The 13,765-nt window shown below is 32.9% G+C and overlaps 1 long non-coding RNA gene across 7 annotated transcripts; it reads left to right on the top strand.

Moving 5' to 3' along the window:
* The first annotated feature begins 7,767 nt into the window (after positions 1–7,767).
* Positions 7,768–11,573, top strand: LOC140178830 (uncharacterized). Of its 7 annotated transcripts, none has more exons than XR_011871770.1 (6): positions 7,772–8,136; positions 8,637–8,736; positions 9,281–9,400; positions 9,512–9,605; positions 9,795–10,962; positions 11,212–11,573. It is a non-coding gene; the product is annotated as an uncharacterized lncRNA (long non-coding RNA). The 7 variants fall into 7 exon arrangements; XR_011871766.1 differs by having other exon boundaries at positions 7,773–8,136; positions 9,790–10,962; XR_011871769.1 differs by having other exon boundaries at positions 7,776–8,136; positions 9,281–9,605; positions 9,795–9,871; positions 10,846–10,962.
* Positions 11,574–13,765: the final 2,192 nt, after the last annotated feature.

The raw sequence follows: 13,765 nt of genomic DNA, 5'->3' as shown, positions 1-13,765 counted from the left end.
TTTGTTATTTATACCTTGGAACTCTCCTTGGTTATATCTATGTTAGTTCTCTTGTCTTTTCCGTTTATTGCTTATGTGTTACGAGTGTTGCGCTTCGCATTTTATCGGTTTCGATTTTAAAACTTCTCCTTGAAGGCTCCTAGAATAAATTTTCTTCAACTATATTATATATATAAGTTTTTATTTTAGAGGTCGTAGCGCCTCGCCACCTCTATTTTACATCCTAGGTGTAAAGCTCTGGTGGTAGGGTGTTACACTTTAGATTTGTTACATAAAGAAATTAGTAATAATTTGAATTATATTATACCCATATATTTTATAAAGTTTAATTTTGAAATAAATTGGTCGAAAATATGCTATTAAAGCAGTCTTTTTTGTGAAAACTTATTTATTTTGGAACATTAGGAATATGGTGATATGTAATTCATGCGAATATTGGTCGGCTAAGAGGAAGGTCTATATTTGGTAGAGTTGCATATGCATATCAATGATATTTATATATTTGGGCAGCTAGTTAAGAATAAATTAATACTTATTATTTATGCGAATAATAATCAACTTAAAAGAAGTTTATTATTTGGCCAAATAATAAAATTGAACCTTATATTTATTTTCTATTTAATTATGCAACCACTAATCGGCCCAAAGAAATGTTGGTGTTTAGCTAATTGATAGAAAATTTATATGTGGTAATAAATAAGTATACTTCTCAAGTTTTCATGTGAACAATGAGTCGATCTAAAGATAGGCTTATTGTTCGACAGAATTTTTCGAGAATATTTGGTAAACTGCACTAAATGAATTTATGTGTACGTAGTTTATGCGAGTATAGATCAACCCAAAGAAAGTTCTGTACTTGGCCAAATTACATGCGCATTTGTGATAATAGACATGTGTAGGGGTGTTCAAAACCAATCCAATCCGAACAAAATCAACCAACCGAACCAAAAAAAACCGATAACCGAAAAACGAAAAAATTCGGGAAAAAAATGAAATTTTGCAGTTTTTTTTGTTCATTTCGGTTCGGTTTTTTGTTCTGACACCAAAAACCTGAACCAAATCGAACCAAACCGGTAAATGCAAATATCCATATAAATTTTACTTGCCCCAAACTTAACCTAACCTTACTCATTCTCTCCCTCTTTCCCCCTCATTCACGCCACACCCAATTGGCGCTGCCACTCTCCTCTCTTGTCACAACCTAGCAAGTAGCAACCATCATTTTCACTTCTCATTTCCTCTCCACGTCTTTCTCAGTCTCTCCCCACTTCATTCTCAGTCTCTCTCCGCGGCTCACTGGCTCACTACTTCTCTCAACATTGTCGTTCTCAGTCTCTGTGCGTCATTCTCTCAGCTATTGTCGTGGTGCACTCGCTTCGTTCTCGCTCCTCGGCCCCGTCGTGCTCAGCAAGCAGCAGTGGAGTGGTTTTCAGCATCAGCGAGTCGGCGTCATCATCTTTGTCAACGCTGTGCCACCGTGGTGCTCCATCTCTCCCCTTCATCGTTGCATCTTCCAACTTCCAATGGAGCATCAGCCTTAGGTATGAATATAATCCATTGATTTTAATTTTATTTTTGTTCTATTTTTTCTTTTGCTCTATATTTTTTGTTCTATTTATTAGGGTTTTTATTTTTTTTAATTTTGTTTTGAATCTTTGTTTCTATTATTCTAATTCTTGATGTTCTATTTGTAAGATTGTTGTTATGATTCTGGTTTTTTAATTTCTGTTTTTATGATTTGTTATCATTCTAAGTTTTAAAGATTTTATGATTTTGTTATAATTTCACTGTTTTGAATGGATTTGCTTTTTCAGAGCTTGGAATCACCTAGCAAGGAGGGGAAAGGTGGAAGAAATGCAGTAGCTGGAATCAACTAGCACTTTTGATTCTGTTTATTCTAATGTTGTTGAATTTGTTCTATTCTGATTTGTTTTTATTCTAATTTTATTTGTTCTTTCTAATTCAATTTGGTTGTATTTCTGATTCAGTTGGGTTCTATTTCTGATTTAGTCTCTTGCTTTTTTTTCTTCTTGATTTTTTTTAGTTAGGTTGATTATTGTTCCATCTGCTTATGCTGTTTTTGAAAGATTGTTAATGATTTTAGTTTGTTAGTGATTTCTGAGTCTGAGTGACTGTGAAATAGTATATCAAGCTTTTGTTTGAATTGATTGTAAAAAACCGAACAAATCGAATCAAATCAAACCGATTTCAATTGGTTTGATTTGGTTCAGATGATCTCGGCAAAAAATTGAACCAAACCGAACCGTAGTTTTAATAAACGATTGGATTGGATGGCTTTTTCCTAAATAACTGAACTAAACCTCACCGCAAACACCCCTAGACATGTGTACTTATTTGGTTCCATGTGAACAATAAATTTGTCCAAAGATAGACTTATTATTTGACAGGATTTATTATCAATATTTGATTATTATATTAAAAATACCACTTACAAATTAATATTTCTATCCAAAAACTAAATATTAATGTTGTGGTAGGTATTTGTAATAGACCCGCTATTATATGAATTTTATTCATATAATATGTAACTGGTGTAAATATCTTATTTTGTTTTAAGGTTATATCTGTCAATGTTAGTCTATTTTTTAAATAGATTTTTTTTAATTGAAAAAAAAAGACTTTCTATCATTAGTAACTTATATTTCATCAAATTATTAACTCATATGGCCTTTTGAGATAAATGTGATTGATGACTTACATCAGTTCAGTGGGAGTAAGTATATTTTAACCATTCTTGTATGTCAGCGGCATGCAGAATTGTAAATAAAGTTATATATTCAACTCTAAGAAAGACAAGTATAGTCTCATTAGGTGCCTCAAAATACTTATAAAGCTCAAAAGTGCATAAGGTTTATTATACTTCCACAGTCCGCAGTAGTTTGAGAAATAACGAATTTGTACACTTATAGTTATTGTGTGCTTTATTGGTATCTTTAGCATATATTTGAGTCAGTTAAAAATGGATCACTAAATAGTAGAGAAAAAATTTTGTTATAACAAAATATTATATGTTCACATATGAAATCAAAAACTAAAGTTAGATCATTTGGTATCCAGATTCTAACTTTGTTGGATGTCAAGGCAATTTTGATCCACTGTAGATATATTCACATGCTCATTGGAAGAGTTCTTTGGAAAAGTGTTGGAAAAATACTTATTACTCTTTCCACTAAAGTACTTGAATATAAAACACATTTTAAAGGCATCCAATTAGATGACTACAAACACATGTCACAAAATATGGATATATATATTTGAAAGACTACTTGAGTTATTTTGTAATAATGTGTTAGTAGTATAATATTTTAAATTATTATTAAATATAAGAGTTCAGAGTGTTTAAGTGTCTAATGAGCAAATTAACATAAACTCTATAAATGCATGCATGTTTGGTTTATAAGAAACAAACACCCAAGGTCTTTCGTTTGGATATTATTCATATGGGTGTCATATCATTTTATGATATATTGTTTCAATAGGAGTGTGCTTTTAGATGACCATATGGTTTAGACAAATTTACGAATAATTAAAGTAAGACATTATTATTTTTTATTTGGAATTAAAAGAGAATAAAACCAGAGATATTATTAATTTTCAACCAAAATTCTGAAAATTGGGCTAGTCATCAAACTACTTTAATTATTGATTTACTGATTTAATTAGTTTAATCGTAATTCAACCAAAATAATTATTTCATAATAAAATATAAATAAAAATAGATATTGGTAATACAACTTTTCATTAACTACTTGTAAAGCTGTAACACCCTAATTACCCTAAGCCTTACCTCATGCCGTAAAGCAAAGGTTAATCAAAAGTTACGACAATTCTAAGGCTTATACATAAGTATATGTAGAAGGAATATTAACTTTAGAAGCCTGATGAAGAATAAGCTCGAAAATAGAGTTTCAAAAGCACGAAACATTCACACGAAACTACAAACTTAAGGCACAAGATAAGGATATAAGATAACAAGATATAAGTATATAAGAGAGTATAATAGTCATAAGGAACCAGCCTCAGTCCGCGGAGTTTAAGCCGACTAGTCAATATACAGACATATAGAGTTTTGAAGGTAAAACAGCTTATACAAAATGTCTCTCTCAAGGTAAGCCTCTAAGGCAAAGTATAAATACAAAAGTGAGAGAATTTAAGCAAAAGTGATCAAAAGACTCCAAAAGATAATCAAAGACCTCCGCTCTGTCACCATCAAGCAACTCATCGAGGTGGGTTGCGACCTGCATCTGAAAAATCACAACAAAGTATGGAATGAGAACTGAATGTTCTCAGTATGGTAACAGTACCCAGTAATGTAAGATGTAAGACCCCAAGACGCCAGAGGCAATCCTAGAGCTTCATACCAAACAGATATTCAAGCTTAGCAAAAATAAATAAATTAAACCATAAATAATAAGCAGGGTCATCTAATCTTAAGGGATATCTAACTAATATTAACCACACCGCTGTATCCAACAACCTTCACCAAGCTAACCTCCGTGCGATCCCATCGCCACCACCTACCAAACTTCCTCAATCCCAGCAGAAAACGCAAGTAATGCAGACAAGTAAAGCACAAGTAAGGTACATGTACAACAAATAGAACAATTAGCAAGTAACATGTGATTCATTTAGGCATAATAGAAAGTAAGGAAAGCAAACAAACAGGTAGAAGATGCATATGATGAATGCCTTTCCTATTGGCTCATGATATCACTTGTCGGTCTATAAATGCTAATCCATCACATCCTTGCGAATGTAGCTTTTTTGCCATTCCCACGGGTATAGTGCCGGGCACACTCTATTGACCCACGGATATAGTGATGGGCACACTCTATTCACCCTTAGATATAGTGTCGGGCACACTCACATGAGTAACCCAAGGATATAGTGCCTGGCACTCTTGCAGCAGAAAAGGTTATTAATCATAATTCAATCCCAGGGATGTATTGCTCTGTACACTATCACACTTAACCCAAGGATATAGTGCCTGGCACATTCTCAACATTCAACAAGATTATCATCCCTTTCGAGTCCTCAACTTATCATAACCATCACCAGTTTCCATTTCCTCAAATTTACCATCAACTATTATCACCTCTCAAGTCCGCCTAATCATCCCCAATATAGTATTTTGCCTTCTCACCCATAACTTCAGAAACCTAAGTCTCCATCTTCTAAACTCATAACCAAAAATACCCCCTTTTAATTCACTTAATGTGTCTTCCCTTGATTCAAAGTCTAAAAACTAACAAAAAGGTTTTAAACAAGTGTTACGGAAGTTTGCAAGCTTACCGGGAAGGTAAAATGGTTAAAAATAAGGTTCTTATTGAAAAACAGGGTAGTGTGCGTGCACATAGGTCTGTGCGTAGGCACGCCCAGAAAGATTTTTGAGAAGTGTGCGTACGCACAAGAGGCAAAAGTTTTCATTTTAAATGCACGCACAGGTACATGTGAACGCCCTGAACAGACTGCACCTCCCAGCGTGTGCGTGCGCACGAGGCTGTGTGTACGCACAACTTGTAAATTTCACAGAGTGTGTGCGCGCACCAGAGTGTGTTAGCACTCCCAACAGTAGGCATTTTTCTGTGTGTGCATGCGCACCAGAGTGTGTGTACGCACGTTTTCAAAATTTCACGGGGTGTGCGTTCGCACAAAGCTGTGCGTACACACACATCAAAATATAGCCACTGATCAGAGCACACGCACAGCAGCGTGCATGCGCACACAAACCAGAATTTACAATTTCTGCAACATGACAGACTTTAGATTTTTGACCAAAACTTCCAACGATTATATCTTTCTCTACAAAATTTAGATTTCTATAAAACCTATACCGTTTTAAAGCTCTTTGAATTATCTTTAATTTGATATAAAATCTATTCAATTTCAAAAACTATAGCTCAAGATATGATCCCATCAAAGTTCATCAAAAATCCATTTTTACCAAAACACTAAAAACTCAATTTCTACTAAAGCTCTCAATTCAAACCAACTCAATCACATTTTAACCATACCAAAACAACCCAACATTCATACCAAACACTTCTTCAACCATATCCTCAATCACACAACTTTTTCAATCACTCAACAATTCTAAACCCAACCAAATTCACATTTCTAAATTTCCATTAACTTCTTTAACACCAATATTACCACTCACCATCCCTTTAATCATCAACGTTACATATTTTCAAACTCCCATTCAAATAGACACATTATCATCAATTCATCATCATCAATTCTCATAATCATTATCAATCATAATTATACCAACATCATCATATTATCATCAAAATCATACTTTTCCACCTACAACTCATTCAACCTTTATCATCATCATCATCAATCATAATACTCACATACAATTAATCATACACCCACATTATTCAATCCTATCTTAAAGGCCACTAGCCTAAGTGTCCAGAAATATTACATATTACATAGAGAAAATCAAAACCATATCTTAGCCGATTCTCAATTATGCAAAACACCAAAACTTAGATCCCACAAGCTTCCAAAAAGCCAAGGCAACTCTAACAAGCACCAAAGCTCAAACTAACATCATATATATGTATATATATATATATCAAAAATCAAAACCTAATATTCACAATATACCAAACTACAAGGGTTTATGAGAAACCTCACCTTATCCACAGAAATTGGGGATGAAACCCAACAATTTCTCACTAATGGTTAGTACCTAAACAACTAAAACACAAAAATTCACTCAAAATTCAAGCCTTGAATTTCGAATTTCTTAGGGCAGAGAAAAGGAGAAAAAATTTCGAGTTCTTACCTACACAAGCTAGATGGAACTAACGGGCTCGACGAGAGCTTCGTGTAGCCGCTGACGGCACGCGAATCAGAGTACCGTAGCTCAAGTTATGGCTACCGGAAGTGGAGGATGAATAGTGCTTTCTCTCTTCTCTTCACTCTTCTTTTTCAGCTGCTAGGGTTTGGTTTCAAGTGTGTTATTAGCTCATTTGGATTCATTTACACACTTATATATGTTGGGCTTAGGCCTGGTCTAACCCGTTGGCGTTTTTAACCCGTTTGGCCTAACTTTGGGCCAAACCAATAAAATTAGCATCCGGTTTTCAATTCTAAATTATTTTTTGTTCTTTTAAAATAATAAACCCAATATTCAAAATTTTATATTTATTAAAACACGGTACCAGACATAGTAGAGCTAGTACTGCCGACTTAAGCACCGATATACATTTTTACAAAAATCTTTCGCAAAAGATACATTTTTCAACTTAGAAAAATTCATTGAAATAAAATTTCACCTTTATATTTTCAAATTAAAACTTCTAAATTTTGAATCTATTTTGGGCACTAAAAAAATTTATTATTTTATTAAAACGGTCTTACGTGAAAAACTCCAATTCTTACAAAAGCAATATATTCTCAAATTGGATCTATTTTTTTACGATATATTGAAAAAAGCTTATGATGGACTATTATTAGAATTAGGAGGCTTAACAGTCAAATGATTATCCACAAAAACATTATTATCACCCATTGCTTTTTAATTGATACTATCATTCTATGACAGAACGAAAAATAATAAAAAGTATTAATAACCTGTGATTTCATCGATTATTAAATATTAACAATAATGTAACTCTTATTGAATCATCATTGCACTACAAGATTTATATATATTTGTGGGTATGTTTTAAGAGGAATTTTTAAAAACTTTCGCAATATTGTATATGTGACATTTTGATAAACTCCCACAAACTAACAATAAAACTCCATTGTTATAATTACCACATAATTAAAACTCCTTCAAAATCCAATAAAACACTCGAAGAAAGAGAACCGAAGAGTGAGAGCTAACCGAAACCCTAAGCACGTGATAGACATCTCTACCACCATCTCCGTCGCTGCCTCTGCTGCCATTGCCGCCATCGCTGCCGCTAGAGTTCATCTCCTTTCTGCTTGTGCCATAAAGCTATTGAGATCGAGCTAAGGCGCCTCCTTCATCAACACGTTTCCAGATCTAATCGCAACGCCCAAGCCTTTGAGATAAAGAGAAAGTGCTTCTTCAGTCAACTCTCCTCCGCCAATGACGCTCGTATTCTCGATCGGCATTCTATCCCTTCTGTACACTCTTCTTTTCATTCATTCTTAGTTTTCGGTTCTCCTTCTATTTTTCCTTTTTATTCGCTTTTTTTGTTTTTCATTCGCATATTCGCTTTGATATGTGATATAACATTCGATGAGTTTTATTATCTCTTAATGGATAACATTGTTTCAAATTCTCAAGACTCCAAGTGTTTGATGAATTGTTTATTCTCTTGATTGAAATCCTAATAAATTGATTTGCTAATTTTTGAATTTTGATTTTGTGACACTCTTTTATTTTGATACTAATGTATATATTTGAAATTCTGATAAATTAATTTTATTTAGAAACAACTATGTTGTATGAGGTGTTTGTTAACTCTCAAATTGGCTATGTCTATGATTACATAAACTGCACCTCCTCTGCTGAATGAAGATGATTATCACATGATGCTTAGGTTTTTCCTTTTCCTTTTTTTCTTCTAAAAAATCTTGCTATGTTACTTATGTTGCTCACTCTATATTTTTTTTTCATATAGATTCCTTAGGTCAAGGAAATTTGGTATCGAGAAAACAAAGCTAATGTGTGGTAACATGCTCAAGTGGAGGAAGAAATTTGGTTCAGACACTATTGTAGAGGTATTGCTTTGAATTTGTTAGATATGTCATATTATCATGATTAATTGTTATTTTAAGTTAGGGTGTGTTGTTGTATAGGACTAATATATGTGTTGGTGAATTTGATTCGCTTTATAGAGAGAGCATTCCAAATTTACTTGATGACCTTGTTGAAATTCAAGTAAGTGTGACCTTTTTCAAATTGGGAACTAATTTTGTTTCAAATTAGATTTTTAGGTATTGGGATCTTATTTGGGGTGCACCCGAAATCAAAGGAACCTTTGATGTGTATGGCAACAGTACCTTCTTTGTAACTGCATGGTGTTAGTGTTTGATATTATGTTACCAAGTCAATTCTCAATAAAGCTATATTCAAATGCGACTACTTATTAGATTTCACAACTAAAATGGGAGTGGCTTTTATGTCGCACCTGAGTAGAAATATATACAATTTCCCTAACCCCTTTGTTTTGCTGTGTGTTTCTTTCTTCAATCTTATGTGTTCAATCATTTCCTATAATGATAATATTTGAAACAAATGTGAACTGATGATGTTATGCTCCAGAATTCAAGGAATGATTTTCAGAGTTATAGTTAAAAATGATGAACAAGTTGAAGTTTTGTTTACAAGAACGTGGGATCCTTCTCTTGAGGGAAAGTTTGTCCCCTTAAACATTGACAAAAGGTCATTGCTTAAGATTTTGCTTATTATCCATTACCTTCTTGAAATCCTAAGTTCAAGATTAATTACTGTGGGTGATCAATTTCAAATTCATACTGCTCCGAGTTTCATCAGGCTTCTACTCTTATGGAATTTATGAGCACATAAGTGGATGGCCAGACTTTGATATCAGTGAAACAAGGATCACTTTCAAGCTTAGAAAACACATGTAAGATTGTGCTTCTCATTCCATGTGTTTTCATATTGGCACAAAAATACTTCCAATTTATTTCTTAACTATTATGCTATCTTAATAAACAACTTTTCGTATCTAGAGAAATCTTTTATTGTTCATTGTCTCATATATGGAAAGTTGATTGAGCTATTCTAACTATAATGTCCAAATATATCAGCACAGACTTGATATCTACAAATGGTGCTTATGTTGGTCTAGCTCCACCAGGAGATGCCGGGTCATTGCGAAGCGAATGCAAGGTGTTTTTCCTTTGCACTTATTGAAAGCTTAAATAAATAAAACAACAAAAATACACATGCGGTATTTATAAGCCTAATTTAGACATGAGCACCTGAACAATGCACATTTCTCTTCATGCGTAATTGTCAATTTTTGTTCTTCTTATTTTTATTATTATTTTGGAAAATAATATTGGAATGATAGTGGGGTTGTTGAAATTTTCTTAAATATTCTCTGTGGTGTTCCATATTGACTTTGAACAAATGTTGCTCTATGATAAAGGCTAAGATGAAATTAGGAGTCTCTTTGATATAAAGATTTGTTACTTTGATTGAGTAGTTCGAAACAACTAATTAATATTTTCGAATGAGGTGTAACTTCTTTCTATTCGAATAAATTTTAATGCTTATGAGAAACAATAATATTGACATATACTTATTTAAAAGTTCATCCTACCAACGCTATCAATTCTGGACCAGAGCATCTAAGAATGGATTTTTTACAAATAGGAACATACGTGTTGGTGACTATAACCTTTATGTCTGGGTTCTTGGTTTTATCCGGAACTACAAATTCAATGATTTGATGAAGATATATAACCCCAGGTTCTATCGCTTAGTGAAACTTGAAATATTTTATCATCTTGCCAAAAATGTATGCTCATTAGAATTACTGCATAAGTTCTAATTTATTGCTAAGGGTTGGTCCAACATTGTGGGAAATAGGTATTCCTGATCGAACTGCTACAGAATTTTATGTTCCTAATCCCAAGCCAGATTGTATTAATAAGCTTTTTATCAACCATCCTGAAAGATTAGCCTCTTATGTTCCCTTTCTAAATTAGTTGGTTAAGTTTTCTTTTTTGTCTGTTTTAATACGAAAATTTTGAAACTCTAAATTTTCCCTTTTAGGGTGTGCTTAGTGTAAGATGTTTCTTCAAATTTTAAACGGATATATTCTTTGATCTTTCTTTTTTTTTTCTCTCAACTTGTAGGTTCAGATAGTACGGATTATGGGAAAGGTATATAGAATTGTATCTGGAATCAGATTTGGTTTACACAGTTGGTGTCAGTGACTATAAGAGAGATTGGTTTTATGCCCATATTCCCAGGTATAATTGTTTGAACATTGTTCATCTTAATAGCATGGCTAAAGATATTCCTAGTGACCTCACATCTACAAAATAAGTTTCTTTTTTGGGTTTAAAGTGACACTCTTACATTATATATTAATTTTTCAAGATTGTATAACTAAGCAGAAAGAAAGAAGATAATACCCATCAAAGAACAACTTGGTAAAAATATTCATCTATAAAATATACTCATGACTGATTCTTACTACCATTGTACATGGTATACAGGGTAACAATGTCATGAGGATGATACGTATGGCTGCATTTGCGGTTTCAGGGTATGCTTACACTAATGGCAGGACTTGCAAACCATTCAATCCACTCTTAGGTGAGATATATTGATGTCTTTAACTTGAGCCTATTTTCTTTAATAGGAATGACAAGAACCAGTTGCTTTTTGGCTTCCAACGCGCTAGTTGACCACAACTGTAATTATTTTCTTGCACATAAATAGTTAATTATTTTTCTTTTGCATTGCTAGCTTGATTCAATTTCATGTGTTTCTAAAAAATTTTAGTTAACGTATTCTTGTAAAATATTATAATGTGTCTATTATTATTATTTAAATTCATTATCATGTTACCTAATAATATGTTGATACTCTTACAAAAGTAGTTAACTATTTAATATTAGCAACTATTTAATATTAACAAGTTTGTGGGGTGTTTGAAACCCATATAAATAACCAATATTTTTAATTGAAAAATTCAGTTTGTGGAGATTTCAAACTGTCACAAAATGGTAAAAATACAATCACAAAAATTAGTTCAAAACCCCCACTAACAGACAACAAACCAACACCAAATGTTGTCCTAGAAGTTTTATAGAATTGTCACAAATAAACTCGTGGCGCCTCAAATTTTGGGGGTTTTAAAAATTGCCACAACCCATTTTGTGGGGGTTTAAAATATCCATAATCTGAAAAAAAAAACGCCATAAATTAACAAGAATCTTGTAGTGTTGATCTCATCAAGCTTATGCTTTTCCTTATTGAATTAAAAACAAAAATTAACAAGCCTTTATTAAGTTAAGAAAAATGTTAGGGAGTCATCAGAATTTATTGTTTTTAACTATCACTTAGCTATCAACTCAATTCCTTTAGTCTAGTTCCTTTAGTCTAATAATCCAATAATATACTTTATCCCATACTTTTAAACATTGATAGCTAATTGATGGACAAACACAATAAATTTTGATGGCCCTCTAGTATTTCTCTTAAGTTAAACGTAAATGACACAAGCACACAAGAAACAAGGGTTTAGCCACAAAAAAAACAGTGGTTGAACTCGAAAATAACTATGGCGATGATGCTTTTGCCACGAATGAATATTTGTGGCTAAAGAGGGCGATCTGTTTTTTATTAGCCACGGTGTTTGCTCAGTTAACCACAATTTTTACACTCGTGGAGACCTTTTATTAGCCATAAATTTTTCACATTTGGGCACGCTCTATTCCATGGCAAAATGAAACGATGCACAACAAAATTTTTCTTTTTGTCACGCTTTACTCGTGGAAAAAATAAGGTAGGCCAGATTTTTTAGCCAGATTTTTTAGCCACAATTTTTTCCTTCTCTGCTTACATAACTCCCATTCTTCTTTAGCAAAGTTAATAAAATAACCTCACTTCGACATACAGGCCTTTCTAATTTTTCTCCTAATACAATAAATAAAGGTAAAAGGTAATCACAAAATCTATGTACATTCTTGTTTTATAATAATAGTAAAAGAGTATGTAACATAATATAAATAAAAAAAGTATGTTATCATCTAATTTGCTCTCTTAGCCTTGTTTTTGATTCCACTAGCATGTGAAATTATAAGCTTCTCATGGTTTCTGGCGTTTTGTAAATATTGTTTCTATGATTTTCAAAGATTTTATCAGGAAAAAAATGTTACAGGATAAGAAAAGTCAATATTTAGTAGGAAAATACAAAAAGCATAAAATAAGCAATTACCTTTGTTTTAAGATCCATATAATGATTCATAAAAGCTGTCCATTCAAGTCTTATGTTTAACATATTTGCATCTAGAATTTCTTGCTTTCACTTGTTAGGATAGAAGTATTGACCTCGTAAATTATACTGATGGGCCTTGTATCCATCACCTAAGGTCCTTAGAGCCCATTTGACGCCAGCAGCATAATCAAACTCAAAAGTTTTCTTAAAATAATTAACAATTAAAATATATCATTCAATGACAATAAATCAAGAAAAATGAGACATTAAAGTGAAGCTACTTACTTCAATAAATTCACACTGCATTTTTGTGTTACCTTCTTGTATCTCATCCCATCTTTTGATTGATATGGGACAAATCTTTAATCGATGAGCTACTTGACCAAAAAATCTCACAAATAGGTTTGAGCCATTATCTCAACCTTGTCCATCGGCATCCAATTCCATCATGACTTTTTCACTTTTTTTTTCAAGTCCCAAATTCGAATTATTGTCATTTTACGAGTGGTAATTTCTCCAGTAGATAGATGAGAGAATGGAAGAAAGAGAGAGGTGGGAAAACACTGGGTGAGGAAACAATGGGAGGGGTAGCAATAGGTAAACCATCAAACACGGGAAGGATCCTAGGATTTGGAACAAGGAAGAGTATCAAAGATTGGAGCATGATGCTTTCTCCATCTTTGTCGACAATCTTCCGGCTGATATATCAAAACGGAAACTCTTCAGCCTGTTCAACTGGACGTGAAGGATCATTGACATCTACTTGTCACAGAAGAACAAGAATGGGCATATTTATCTGTTTGCTTTTGTGTGATACACTACAAAGG

This window comes from Arachis hypogaea, chromosome 14, assembly GCF_003086295.3.
Source record: "Arachis hypogaea cultivar Tifrunner chromosome 14, arahy.Tifrunner.gnm2.J5K5, whole genome shotgun sequence".
In the NCBI taxonomy this organism is placed as follows: domain Eukaryota; kingdom Viridiplantae; phylum Streptophyta; class Magnoliopsida; order Fabales; family Fabaceae; genus Arachis; species Arachis hypogaea.
Note: the sequence above shows the minus strand (reverse complement) of the source record. Positions and strands in the feature narration are given on the sequence as shown.